General features: G+C 40.5%; 1 long non-coding RNA gene across 1 annotated transcript; it reads left to right on the top strand.

The window, feature by feature from the left end:
• Positions 1–437: 437 nt before the first annotated feature.
• LOC307122477 lies at positions 438–2,822 on the top strand. Its single transcript, XR_013816050.1, has 5 exons — positions 438–500; positions 780–937; positions 1,335–1,391; positions 1,502–1,555; positions 2,302–2,822. It is a non-coding gene; the product is annotated as an uncharacterized lncRNA (long non-coding RNA).
• Positions 2,823–13,967: the final 11,145 nt, after the last annotated feature.

The raw sequence follows: 13,967 nt of genomic DNA, 5'->3' as shown, positions 1-13,967 counted from the left end.
GCATGCTATGCCACTTTCATCAAAACCTATTACAAAGCTATAGCAATCTCATGTCATTCCGTCTGTTCGAAAAAAAAGTTGCACTAACTGTTCGTTACAAGCAGCATTTGCCGTCAGGCAGGTAACTATAGCTAACATAAACATATTTTTGCTAGCCTACCTGCTGCAAACTTACACTTTTTTTGTACAAGACAAGTAGAGCTATTTTATCCAGTGTAATTTATCACATACCACTATCTTGTTTTTTCTTATCCTCCTCTTCCTTTCTCTTTTTTCTTTTCTGGCTTCCTGAAGCATAAAATTCCGCTTAAAATCCGAAGATTTTGTATTTTGCCCAATAATAACCAACTGCAGAACCGCAGAACCCATATACGTCACTCACAACAGTCTGAGAGCAACAGCGCCACGCCACAGTGACGTCACTCACAACAGTCTGAGGACCGGAAGTGGGCGGAGTTAACGAAAACTAAACAATCGGCATGGCGGAAAAAGAGAATACGGTAAACAGTTGTTTTTGTGTTGTGGTTTTAATCTATCAAGTTTATTTGTGTTGTGTATTTGATCCATAGTTGTTGTATTAACACTTTATACAGCACGTGGCTCTAATCTTTTTTTAAACGAGCTTTACGATGTCTCTCGCATCTGTTGATATGGTCTTGCTTTAAGTTACATATTTATTGTTTGTGATTTTACTTTGTTGTTGGCGCTGTATTTTTTATTTAATTACCTTTTCTGATACTGACCAATGTGTTTTATGTGGATTTTTTTCGAATTTATAGAGGCACATTACGATTTGGAGAGGCTCAGCTTTACTTCATTTTCATCAATGCAAGACATTCTGCAACAGTTTTCACTGCCCAGTGTTTTTAAACTGACCAGATGGCACTAGTTGAATGCACACCTTCAAATTCACTTCAAAAAGCAGCTGTCCATGAAGGTATGAATGTTTTGAGTGGCAAGAAATAGTATTTATTTGTTATCCCTTTAGAATTAGTTGGTTTTCTGCATGATTTGGTCAAAAATGTCATCTCATCTTCAAAGTTTCAAGTAGATATATTTATATATAAGCACAATGTGCTTAAGCTAACAAAATACAGACAATATTTCATGTGTCTGAATATGTCCTATTAAAATCAAATCAAATACACAACCAAACATGTGATATGAATTGCCAAATATAGATATTGTTCATTTAGATGACGTTCTGAAAGTTTCTTTTATATTCTGAATTTGCAGTAAGTGGTCATTTTTGCTTGAGAACAATGAAACTTGTCTCTCTTGTACAATTTTTATGGTTACATTATATATAATATTTCTGTTTGATTATGTTGCAGTAAATTGACAAGCAGACTCACCCCAGCACAGGACAATGGAAGCTGATCAAAAACAAGGTTAGTTTTAAAAGGCTCTCATAAAGACATAAGCTACTTATACAGATAGTGTGTTGTTATATCTGTCACATCTTTTCCAGGAATAACTTAATAATGTTCTATTGTTTTAGACTGTTCCACAACAGTTGGTCGGCTCTATTGACTGTGGGATATTCATGTTAATAGTAAGACATTTTTTTAAAAATAAGAGCTTCTCTTCATTAGGATGAAAAACATGAGGGCTTTTCACACTTGAAATAGTAAACTCCGGGTATACAGAATCCTGGGTTATCTTGTTTCACACTGATCATCATTTACCTGAGATGAACAATTAATCCTGGGTATTCATACACTGCCGTTCCACACTGTACTGTACTAAGCCATAGGATAACATCCTTATTTGCAGTGTCACTGATTGGACGAACACTACACACAATATTTTTACATAAATGCTCAAGCTTTGCATGTCCTCGTATTACAAGTTTATCCTGAATGGACATTTCAGACTATAAAATAATTAAAATGGTCTCTTCTTCACTGCAATTGTTGCGTTTTCTGTCAGCATTTGACGTTTTTCCTCTCCAACGGTGAATTTATTATTTATATAGAATGCACAGTGTTTCAGTGACTGTCCAAAGCACGTAAATATAAAAGTGTGAAATGTTACTTTACCCAGGGTTAAAAGTGTGTTTAGAACGACGATAAGCACAGTGTGAAAGCTTGCCTTTGATTTCTGTATACATTTTGAACTGAAAATGGTTAATTAATTTGATTTGTGACAGGGTATGATTTGTCACAAATATAGACATGAGGAAAATTGAATTTCAAAACTTTTTTACAAACTATTATACATGCTACATCCTTCAACACACGAGATTGTTAAAAAACTTCCAACATTTCATCCCATTTTTTGTACCCTTCTCTCATGAAGGAGCCACGGATGACAGAAGACCTCTGCACTGCAGGTGAACTACCAAACGTTTTCAGAGGTTTAGTGGAGGAGCCGTGCTTTCTGAAATTGAAAGAGGAAGACCAGGAAAAAGCCCTTCAACTTTCACAGGCTGAAATGGTTGACCAACAACTTGCCAAAGAGCCTTTAGTATTTTTTAAGTGTTTGGACTAAAGGAGTCTCAGAATTAATTGTATATTTATGGAGATTTCATTTGATTTAATTTGTCATGTACCTGCTGTGCAATAACTTTGAACCTAGTTCAATATATTCTCTTTGGTCTGATTGTGTATTTTTTTAAAGCAAACCCCAGCTAGTATATGATGCCTTTGGGGAAGTAAATAATTTGTGTGTTGTTTTAGGATTTGATTAATCTGAATCTGCTTGAATTATGCATTCCAGTGTAGAATTGTGTAATGTGTATTATGTACTATGAAAAAAGGTTCATTCTGAAATGCTTGAGTAAAAAATATTTTGTCATATAAATAAATGTTCAAATGCTCAATCTTTGTTTTCATTTTTAGTGTTTTAAGCTTTATGTTCAATTGATCTAATATAATCTTTAAAGACATAATATAAATAGAAACTTTTTACTTTAAAAATCCTTAACAAAACGTTGCAATGGGGTTATATATATATATATATATATATATATATATATATATATATATATATATATATATATATATATATATATATATATATATATACTTACATTTTATATATATATATTAATTTACATTACATATATAACTTGCGTTATATATATATTCAATGTGTAATGTGTGTATTTTTATGATTTAACTATGTACTATTAATGAAAAGTGAGTCTATCTATCTATCTATCTATCTATCTATCTATCTATCTATCTATCTATCTATCTATCTATCTATCTATCTATCTATCTATCTATCTATCTCTACAATTAGAACGTATTAATAAAATACTTGACATTATTAACATGGTTTGAAACGCTCCAATGTATGATTGCTCCATGAGCATTGAGCAATGTATACGAAGATAAATCAGCTCCGCCCACTTCCGGCATGAGACCGTGGTGTGGTGCTGTTGCTCTCAGACGGTTGTGAGTGACGTCACTGTGGCGTGGTGCTGTTGCTCTCAGACTGTTGTGAGTGACGTATATGGTTCTGCGGTTCTGCAGTTGGTCGTGTCTCATTTTGCCGGCTGCAGAGATCGCGTGGTTGGCTGGCTGCTGTCAGCGACTTCTGAGAGGGGCCCTTTAAGGGGGATCCCGATAACAGTGTCATTGCACTTTACTGCATTGACTATCAATGGGGCGCTCACACAGTTTGTCGTTTCATTTTATTCTTAACCTGTCGCTGTCTTGGGGCCCCAGGCCAGCTCGGGGCCCCAAGCAATTGCTTGGTTTGCCTGCCTTGTCGCGACGGGCCTACACACACACACACACACACACACACACACACACACACCACCACACACACACACACACACACACACACACACACACACACACACACACACACACACACACACACACACACACACGTTTGTTTTTGTGAAATGTGAGGACATTCCATAGGCGTAATGGTTTTTATACAGTACAAACCGTATTTTCTATCCCCTTACACTGCCCCTGCCCCTAAACCTAGCCCTCACAGGAGACTGTGCAGTTCACTTTCTGTGAAAAAAAACTTGTTCTGTATGATTTATAAGCATTTTGAAAAGTGAGGACATGGGGAACGTCCTCATATTTCACCCTCTTTTTGTAATACCTATGTCATACCCATGTCATTATACACATTTGTGTCCTGATATTTCACGAAAACATGCCCACACACACACACACACACACACACACACACACACACACACACACACACACACACACACACACACACACACACACACACACACACACACACACAGAGACAAACCCCTTAGAGAGAAAGAGAGATGGATTTTTTTTTTATCCTGCTTCAAAACTAATACAATGCTGCCATCTTGTGTTCATTGAGGGGAGAGCAGCACAGACAGACAGAATTGATTATTTAAAAAAATATTTAAAATAAATAAATATATTGATCTGAAAAATAGTATAGTCCTTTTAAATTAATCCAAGTTCAATTACCAAACATACGATCTTAATTTAATTTAAATCAAAATATTATTTTACAAGATATGAGACAATTTCTGTTCCCCTTTTTTTGTCCTTATTTAATCCCTCGCCATGGCAACATTATTTGAAATATCCAATATTCGTTCGCATTTTAGCATCTTCCGTATCTTTGTTTCATGTTGACCGAGTTTGGTGGAGATTGAATAAATCGCCTACGAGGAGAACGTAAAAACTCAAGACCCTGAATTACATAAATATTCACCTTCAAACCAAAATATCTGACTTCCTGTTGGTCGGAGCTAATGACTGTAAATTAGAAAGTTGTCCGGCTCGAAGAGAACAATATATGTACCGAGTTTGGTGACTGAAGATAAAACTAACCCCCCCACTTTTGTCAAAAGGTGGCGCTAGAGAGGCCCTCATCCCCGCCCGTTTCTGAGGCTTTGTCCATGTGTACTGACTGACATCTCTGATGTGTGTGTTGAGTTTCAAGCAGTTTCAAGCAATTTCAAGCATGCTAAGAGCCTCAGAACAGCCAAAAGATTATCAAACTTTGACACGTTGCCATGGCAACAGTATTTGAAATTTCAGGAATCCATTTCATACGTCTCTATCTGTCATGTTTTCACATTATACTGATGAAGTTTGAAATAAATGGGGTGAAAATAAGATGGTGATTCAAAGCATTTTTGAAAGTGACACACTTCCTGCTGCCAGTTGGTGGCGCTATAACTTTGACTCACAAAAGTCATATCCATGTGATCGGCTTCTTACAACAAACACACAGCTGAAGTTTCATCCAAATCAGTCAATGTTTGCACAAGTTATAACACACTTCCTGTTTCCCTTTTCTCGCCATAAATTCGTTGCTTCGCCACGGCCAAACCATTTGAGATATCAAAAATCCGCTCGCAATTTAGCATCCTGGATATGTTCTCTTCATGCTGACCGAGTTTGGCAATGATCGAAACAATGGCCTCGGAGGAGTATATTAAATTCCAGAGCATGCGTTTTCCGAACAACCCATAATAGCTCACTCCCTGTAGGGCTGACGCATAACTTAGAGCACGAAAGTTGTTCGGCCCGATGAGATCTATATGTGTACCGAGTTTCATACATGTACGTGCAAGTGTGTTTGATATATGGACCAAGTTTTCAGACCCCACTTTAGGGGGCGCTGTCGAGCCCCCCTGCCACGCCCGGGTACCAACTTCAGCCCGGCTCTGATGGCCGCGCATTCCGACGCCCGTGCGAAGTTTCAAGAGTTTTCGAGCATGTTAAGTGCCCTAAAAGTACCCGAGAAGTCGAAAAAATAAAATAAAAAATAAAAAACAAAGAATAATCTGAGGAAGAACAATAGGGCTCTGCGCCCTTTCAGGGCTTGGGCCCTAATAAGCAAAAGTTACAAACTTTCTTTGAATTTATTTCAAATTTATTGTCAGTATTGCGCTTGCAGATCAAGTGGGTAGGGTTTTTTTTTTTACCGTGTGTGTGTGTGTGTTTGTGTGTGTGTATGGATGACCATGTCTGTCAGCCACCACCGAAGACCATTTTTGACCCAGGAAAAACCCTGAGAATGGCATCTACGCTAATGATAGTCTCTCTGTTTTATCCCGAGGTTTGCTGCAGTCAGCCGGATCCGGGCCGTATCCAGACCAGATGGTGGACCTGCGCCCAGACATGACCAACACATGACACTGAAGTGTCTGCAGAGACTGTGTCAATTAGACTCCCCCTGAATGTGCTTGTGTTTTTTTGTTCTCCATTATGCCCCTGATGGAGTTTTGGTCACCTTTGGCTTGGCTTGGTCAGTTGGGGACACAAAATGTTCAATCTAAATTTTCAACTCAATATCCAAATAATTGTAATTATTAAACTAAATTAACTATATAAACTTAATTACTGATCTGCCCACATTGTCACTGTATGATAATTGAAATGAGCTGATGACATCACCGTTTACTCTAGAGCGACTGTACGGCAGAGTCAAATTATGTTGCATTATTTTTCTGTTTAACACTGTGAAGCTGCTTTGAAACAATCGGCATTGTAAAAAGCGCTATATAAATAAAGTTGACTTGACTTGACTATACAGATTAAAGTAAAAGCCTCGATATTTTCCCAAAGTTGTTTAGCATTGTAAGGTGTGGGGTATGGCTGTCAGTGGATTGATTTGAAAAAAGATGATGGACTTGAAATAATGACGGCTAATAACTTTTTATTGAGCAGAGAAACTGAATCCTCGCCTGCGCACTCTCTACTCCGTCTCTCTTTTCGCACTCCCCTTCTCATTACATCATCCTCTCTCTCAGAGGACTCAACTGGAATTTATGTTTTGGATTTATGGACTTGAAATATTGACGGCTAATAACTTTTTAATGAGCAGAGAAATGGAAGCAGAGCGACACCGCAATCCTCGCACTCTCTACGCCGTCTCTCTTTCCGCACTCCCCTTTTCATTACATCATCCTCTCTCTCAGATGACTCAACACCAAAATAAAATTATGTTTATATATTAGAGGCCATGCCAAAAGCACCTGTTGGTGGAAATTTAGAGTTTCACCTGAATTTTTGAAATGCGGTACAGAAATTCAATACCTCAAATATACGAGAAAGCTTGCTGTGGAAAAATACACCAGATGGAATGCTGACTTTTCAAATACAGGTGAAGCCAATTTTTATTTTACAAGTATAATATAAAGAACTGAAATCAATAAGATTTAAGTCACCTTAGCTGTAGGTGTTTAGTATAACAGATATTTTCATATAATGCCATTTGTGTTAGAGCTCTATCAATCATTTTACTTGTGGGCTTATCAATGTTTTAAACAGCTATCCCACAGATTGAAGAAGGACTGCTGTCACAGTTTTATGTTCATATTTCATGTTCTTAGTTTATCATGTTCACTGTCATGTTCTCTGTCAGGTTTCCTGGTTGTCATGTGATTCCTATGCCCTCATAGAATGCGTGAGCTTCCTAGGGAATACCAACATGGCAGTGCGGCGGCTTTACTTTTTATGACATCATGTGCAATCCAGTTCTCTATATAGATCAGTGGTGTAGACACAAAATATCGATAGGTATTATTACTACAAGTGTCCTAATCCACAATCCTCTCATGGACTTCTTGTGGAAACCATATAGACGGTTTCAACGGCAACAACATAAACAAACGTTACTGCGCATGCAAGCTTTTGTGGCCCAAACGTAACTTCCAGTAGACGTCCGCAAAGAATCAATAACAACAGAGGCTGCGTTATCTTTCTTATGCGCAATCATCTTTCATTTAAATTGGGCAACATTATCTTTATTTACATGTTTTTATTGTTTCAGCATGTTTATTATAAATAATCTCCCATTTTTGTCTGCGATATAGAGGCCCCTTAAAGGGTTAGTTCACCCAAAAATGTAAATTCATACATTAATTACTCACCCTCATGTCGACCCCAACCCGTAAGACCGTAGAGAAGAAGAAAAATATCTTAACTTGTGTTCCGAAGATGAACTTATATAAATGCTTGCGCGCTCGCCTTCAATCATGCAATGCATCGGAGTACGTTTCTTTGTTTCATAATATAAGACTAATGATGGGAAACTTAACTTGTGAATAAAGTACCCTATTTGAGATTGATTGTATATGAATGCACCACAAAAAATCCTGTGCTCTATGGGCACTGCCATTAATAGAGGACAAAGCGAAAGTTGTTTTGCACTCCGTGATAAAGGCACATTTAAATATTTTGCGGGAAACATAAATCCGATCAGTTATCCAGATGGTGACCACTTGATGTGAACAAATGTAAACTCGCCGTGTCCTGATTGATTGATGATCCCGGTGATCGCATGTTAATGCCAAGTGTAAACGCAGCCAGAATAATCACCTCTAGAGTAGATTATTTCTGATAACAAGCTAAATAAATAACAAGTAAATTGCATTAGACATACAGTCTAAATGACATTAGATTGCCGCCATCTTCACCCAAGATGGCGGCGCGAGTACATCGCAAGGCTCGTGGTCTCTCCAGATTCTGCAATTTTGCTGTATTTTTCTTGCTCATCTCGGGTCTGTTCATGCAGAACAGTTGTGCCTTTACATCATACACCCGTTGTGAGATTTTGGATATTGGTTTGCGAATTTCCGACAGTTTTATGGACAATCTTCGACTCCTTCCTGAGATCGCTAGGACACCCGAGGCAATGCACTCTACCCGGCCGGGCGGATGTGCTCGCAGGCGGCGTCGAGATCGTAAACAAAGGCGGGGGAAGCACGGAGGACTAAGAACTAAGCTAAGGCTAACACCACACCGGCTCTCTTTACCCAGCATTTCCTTGCTAATGTACGGTCTCTAGTGAACAAAATGGAGGAGATTCGACTCAGCATCACACACACCAAGAAACTTTTGAACTGTAACGTCCTTATCTTCACGGAAACCTGGTTAAACAGCCGAATACCGGACACCGCTATTGAGCTAGCGGGACGCCACACGCTCCGGGCTGATAGAACACTAGATGGCTCCGGGAAGAGCAGAGGGGGTGGATTGTGCATTTACATTTACAAAGCTTGGTGCACAAACTCTGCTATTGTTGGGAGTCATTGTTCAGCTAACCTTGAGTTTCTCATGGTTAAATGTGGACCGTTTTATCTACCGCGGGAGTTCACTTCCACCATTATAACTGCAGTCAATATTCCCCCGGATGCTGATGCCAAGCTTGCTATGAAAGAACTTCACGCAGCCATCAGTAAACAACAGACTGATCACCCGGAAGCTGCTTTTATTGTTGCAGGTGTGGCTTTAATCATTCAAACTTAAAGTCAGTGCTACCCAAGTTTCACCAGCATGTTTCCTGTCACACCAGAGGAAACAAAACCTTAGACCATGTTTACACAAACATGGCTGGAGCTTACGTTGCGACACCCCTCCCCCACCTGGGACAGTCAGATCACCTTTCTTTGTTCCTCACCCCCAAATATGCACCCCTCATCAACCGTGTGAAGCCATCAGTGAAGACCATCAAGGTGTGGCCTGCGGGGGCAGATTCCACACTCCAGGAAAGGTTTCTACACACAGACTGGAGTGTGTTTGCTTCTCAAGCCACCAGTGGCGCTTATACGGACATTGACTCCTACACCTCCTCTGTATTGGATCATATCAATACCACCATTGACAGTGTTACAACCCAGAAACAGATCACCACATACCCAAATCAGAAGCCTTGGATGAACAAGGAAGTGCGACTCCTGCTGAAGTCCCGCAATACTGCCTTCAGATCAGGAGATGCACAAGCCTACAGCACATCCAGAGCAAACCTGAAGAGGGGGATCAAAAAGGCCAAGCACTGCTACAAGCTAAAGATAGAGGGACACTTTTCCAACTCTGACCCTCGACTAGGGCTGTCACGATATCAGTTTTTTAACACCACTGTTATTGTGGCCAAAAAAAATCACGATATCGATATATCACGATATCTATAGAACCTTGGGGGAGAAAGTTATCAAATGAATTGGTAACACTTTACAATAAGGTTGTATTAGTTGACATTAATTAATGCATTAGTTAACGAACTAACCATGAACAACAGCTGTTCAGCATTAGTTAATCTTCTTTGTTAATGTTAGTTAATATAGAGCTGTTCATGGTTTGTTCATGTTAGTTCACAGTGCATTTTAGCAAGATTTTAATAATGCTTTAATAAATGTTGAAATTAACAAAGATTAATAAGTGCAGTTCATTATTAGTTCATGTTAACTAATGTAACTAATGTTAATTAAAGAACCTTATTGTAAAGTGTTACCAATTAATTTTTACTTAGTTTATTTAGTTTTATTTTTTACCCAACAAACATAAGTGGATAATGATAAACAGGGTAATACTCTGTTACTGATAAATTGTCTTTGAAGCTCCCTATGAAATAAGAGAGAGAATATTGTCAAGTTCAACAGTATGATGATGAATAAATATTAACATTAATGTTATTGGCCATGACTAGATTGCAAATACAAATACAAGAATAGACATTATTCATTAATTAAAATAAACTATGAGACCGCGACCGTCGACTGGCTCTGACTGGTGTTTAGAGTCCGTTCCTTCAGCGCAGCTGCAAGAGTTATGGCCTTTTTACACCTGCTCACTTCATTCGTTTTCTCTGATCATATATCTATCATACTGTGAAGAGATCAGGAGTAAATGTCTTCCGAAATTCTTTCGAGGCGGATTTAAATCCGATCACTCAGATCCACCGCTCCCACCACGTGCTGCGCGCGAGTGCTGAGGTGACTACAAGAAGATGCAAGAAAAGACGCAAACGGCCGCCAGTGAAACTGAAAGTAGCCCAAAGGCTCAGAATCAGATGCTCAAAAACACAATAATCTCCATTAAAACGAATGAGACTAAATGCTCTTACCAGTGCTCAGGTCGCTCGTTCTCCTATTACGGCCTTTGATCTTGAAATGAGCCAATAAATAAAATTTAGCCTACAACTCATATCTGTTGCTTTCGTTGTCGTGAACTGAATTTGCATAGCCTATAGAGTGGGAATTGAAGATTGGATTTATATTCATTTTACGGAGAGGTATAAGGTAAGACAATGCATGTTTTTATTTTTATAGTTTAGATTGTGTAGCCCGTTTCGTTTGCAGGCGCCGTTGCGTGCGAGCCTGCCTCAGCTTGTCAAAAATGCGTTTTTACTGTGGTGGTGATAGTAAACAAACTTACATTGTGATATGCTTTTAGTGTTTTATATATATGGATTTTATTATAAGCAAGACAAGTCAAGTGTTGATTTGAGAGGATAAATTGATCAAACATGGTTAACTCACTGTCGGCCGCTGGCCGCTTAATCATTAGGAAAAAAACTGAAACTTTAATTTAACTAACGAAAATTGCCCCAAACATTTTTTCTAAATTAACTTAATAAAGAAACGAAACGAAATATAACAAATTTGACATTACAAACAAAGCTGAACTATTTTTATGGCTGCAACAGTGTGTAATAGAGAGGGAGGAAAAAACACGGCTCAGTCGGACACCGGAGTATTTACACGTCATGTTATCATACCAGTCCTGTTCATTTTAAATATTGTGGTTATCGCAAATACCGGTATATTGCGACACCCCTACCCTCGACGCATGTGGCAGGGCATTCAGGCCATCAGTGGCTACAAACCCACCCACTCCACCCCCGCAGCCACTGATGTCAACTTCCTGAATGAGCTAAATTACTTTTATGCTCGCTTTGAAAGAGACAACAGAGAAACTGCCACCAAGCTCAAACCCTCAGCTGACCACCCACCAATCACACTCTCCTCCACAGATGTCTGCAAGGCACTGAGCCGGATCAGCGCGCACAAGGCTGCTGGACCAGACAACATCCCTGGACGTGTTCTCAGGGCATGTGCGGAGCAGCTCGCTGGGGTTTTTACAGACATTTTCAACCTGTCTCTTGCCCAAGCAGCTGTACCATCATGCTTTAAACGCACTTCCATTGTGCCAGTGCCAAAACACTCTAGCCCGAGGTGCCCTAATGACTACCGCCCTGTAGCACTCACACCCATCGTTATGAAGTGCTTTGAGCGGCTGGTCCTGGAACACCTAAAAGACTCTCTACCATCCACATTGGACTCACACCAGTTTGCCTACCGCAGCAATAGGAGCACAGAGGATGCCGTTTCCATGGCACTGCACTCTGTGCTCACTCATCTGGACAATAAAAACACATATGCACGTATGCTGTTTGTTGACTTCAGCTCAGCATTCAACACCGTCATCCCAACCAAGTTAATAGCCAAACTTGGAGACCTGGGAATCAACACCTCAATGTGTAACTGGATTTTGGACTTCCTAACCGACAGACCCCAGAATCAGGATTCACCTGCTCCACGTCCATCACACTTAACACTGGTGTACCACAGGGCTGTGTGCTAAGTCCGTTTCTCTACTCCCTCTTCACCTCCGACTGCAAGCCTGTGTATGGATCTAATTCCATCGTCAAGTTTGCGGACGACACTACGGTGATTGGTCTCATCAGTAACAACGATGAGACTGCCTATAGGGAGGAGATCCAGCACCTGGCCACATGGTGCACCGAAAATAACCTGCTCCTCAACACCACCAAAACAAAGGAGCTCATTGTGGACTTCAGGAAAGAGTCAAGAGGCACACACGACACTAGGGGTGGCACGGTTTTAGGGTCACGGTTTTTGGTTCTGTGCGGTTCTTGTTGTTTTTTTAATCGTTGACACTCCAGAAATTTACTTCAGCATATGATATATAGCTTAATCATCCACAATTTAGGATACAGTATTAAATTTTTTTTATATCATGTAGAAGTTGTGTCCTAACTGGCTATTTTTCATGTTAATCATGTCAATTTTGATCAGAACAATGCACTGTGGCTTTAATTCAGCTGACCTGATTAACAAATTTCACCATGAAGTGTTTGCAATACACGAGCCGCGGTTCAGCTGCGCGAGACAAACACTGCCAGTGTGTGAATGCACAACGGACAGGCGCACGGCTCCCGCTCTCCATACGCACTGCATCTGCCCTGCCTGCTATATGTCGCTGGCGCATCCTCCAACTCCGGGCAGCCTTCCTTATCTCTCCCACTTGCATTTCTACACGTGACGTGACCTGCAGCACTCCACTTTTACTTTATTTTACTGTATGTCCACACACACACACACACACTTATTTTGCGCGAAAAGGACACCCACTGTCTGAGGTAACATACGGGCACGAGGATACATTGCGCATGCGTCGAAACCGTGCGACGGACACACTCCGAACCGAGACAAGCGAACGGTTCGTTTTTTTTCCATGTACCGTGCCCCTCCTACATGACACCATCCACATCAATGGAATGGCTGTTGAACGTGTCTCCAGTTTCAAGTTCCTGGGGATCCACATCTCGGTGGACATGTCGTGGACAACCAACACCTCCAGCCTGGTCAAGAAGGCTCACCAGCGCCTCTTCTTCCTGAGGACACTGAGGAAGAATCAACTCTCCTCGGCTATCCTGGTGAACTTCTATCGCTGCGCAATAGAAAGCATCCTGACCAACTGTGTGGCAGTATGGTATGGGAGCTGCTCTGTTGCGGAGCGCAAGGCACTGCAGAGGGTGGTGAAAACTGCCCAGCGCATCACAGGGACTCCACTGCCTGCCATCGAGCACATCCAGAGGAAACGCTGTCTGCATCGAGCTCGCAGCATCCTCAGGGACTCCTCTCACCCAGCCGGACTGTTTCTCTCCTGCCCTCCGGCAGGCGTTTCAGGTGCCACCGGACCAGGACCAGCAGACTAAAGAACAGTTTTTTCCCCAGAGCTGTCTCTTTACTGAACTCAAACCTCCGCTGATCCACTCCCCTCATATACTGCTAACTCTCCTACCTCACATCTGCCTTCACTTTGTTATTTGCACTACCGACTGTTTATTACAGTAACAACTGTTTACTTATTCATTTTGCACTACAATATCTTAACTGGATTATGCTCATTTGCACTGCCGACTGTTATTTACAGTACCTACTGTTTACATTTGCATTTTGC

This window comes from Gobio gobio, assembly GCF_949357685.1.
Source record: "Gobio gobio genome assembly, contig: scaffold_143, whole genome shotgun sequence".
Classification (NCBI taxonomy): domain Eukaryota; kingdom Metazoa; phylum Chordata; class Actinopteri; order Cypriniformes; family Gobionidae; genus Gobio; species Gobio gobio.
The sequence above is the reverse complement of the archived record's forward strand: the minus strand, read 5'-3'. Positions and strand labels throughout refer to the sequence as shown.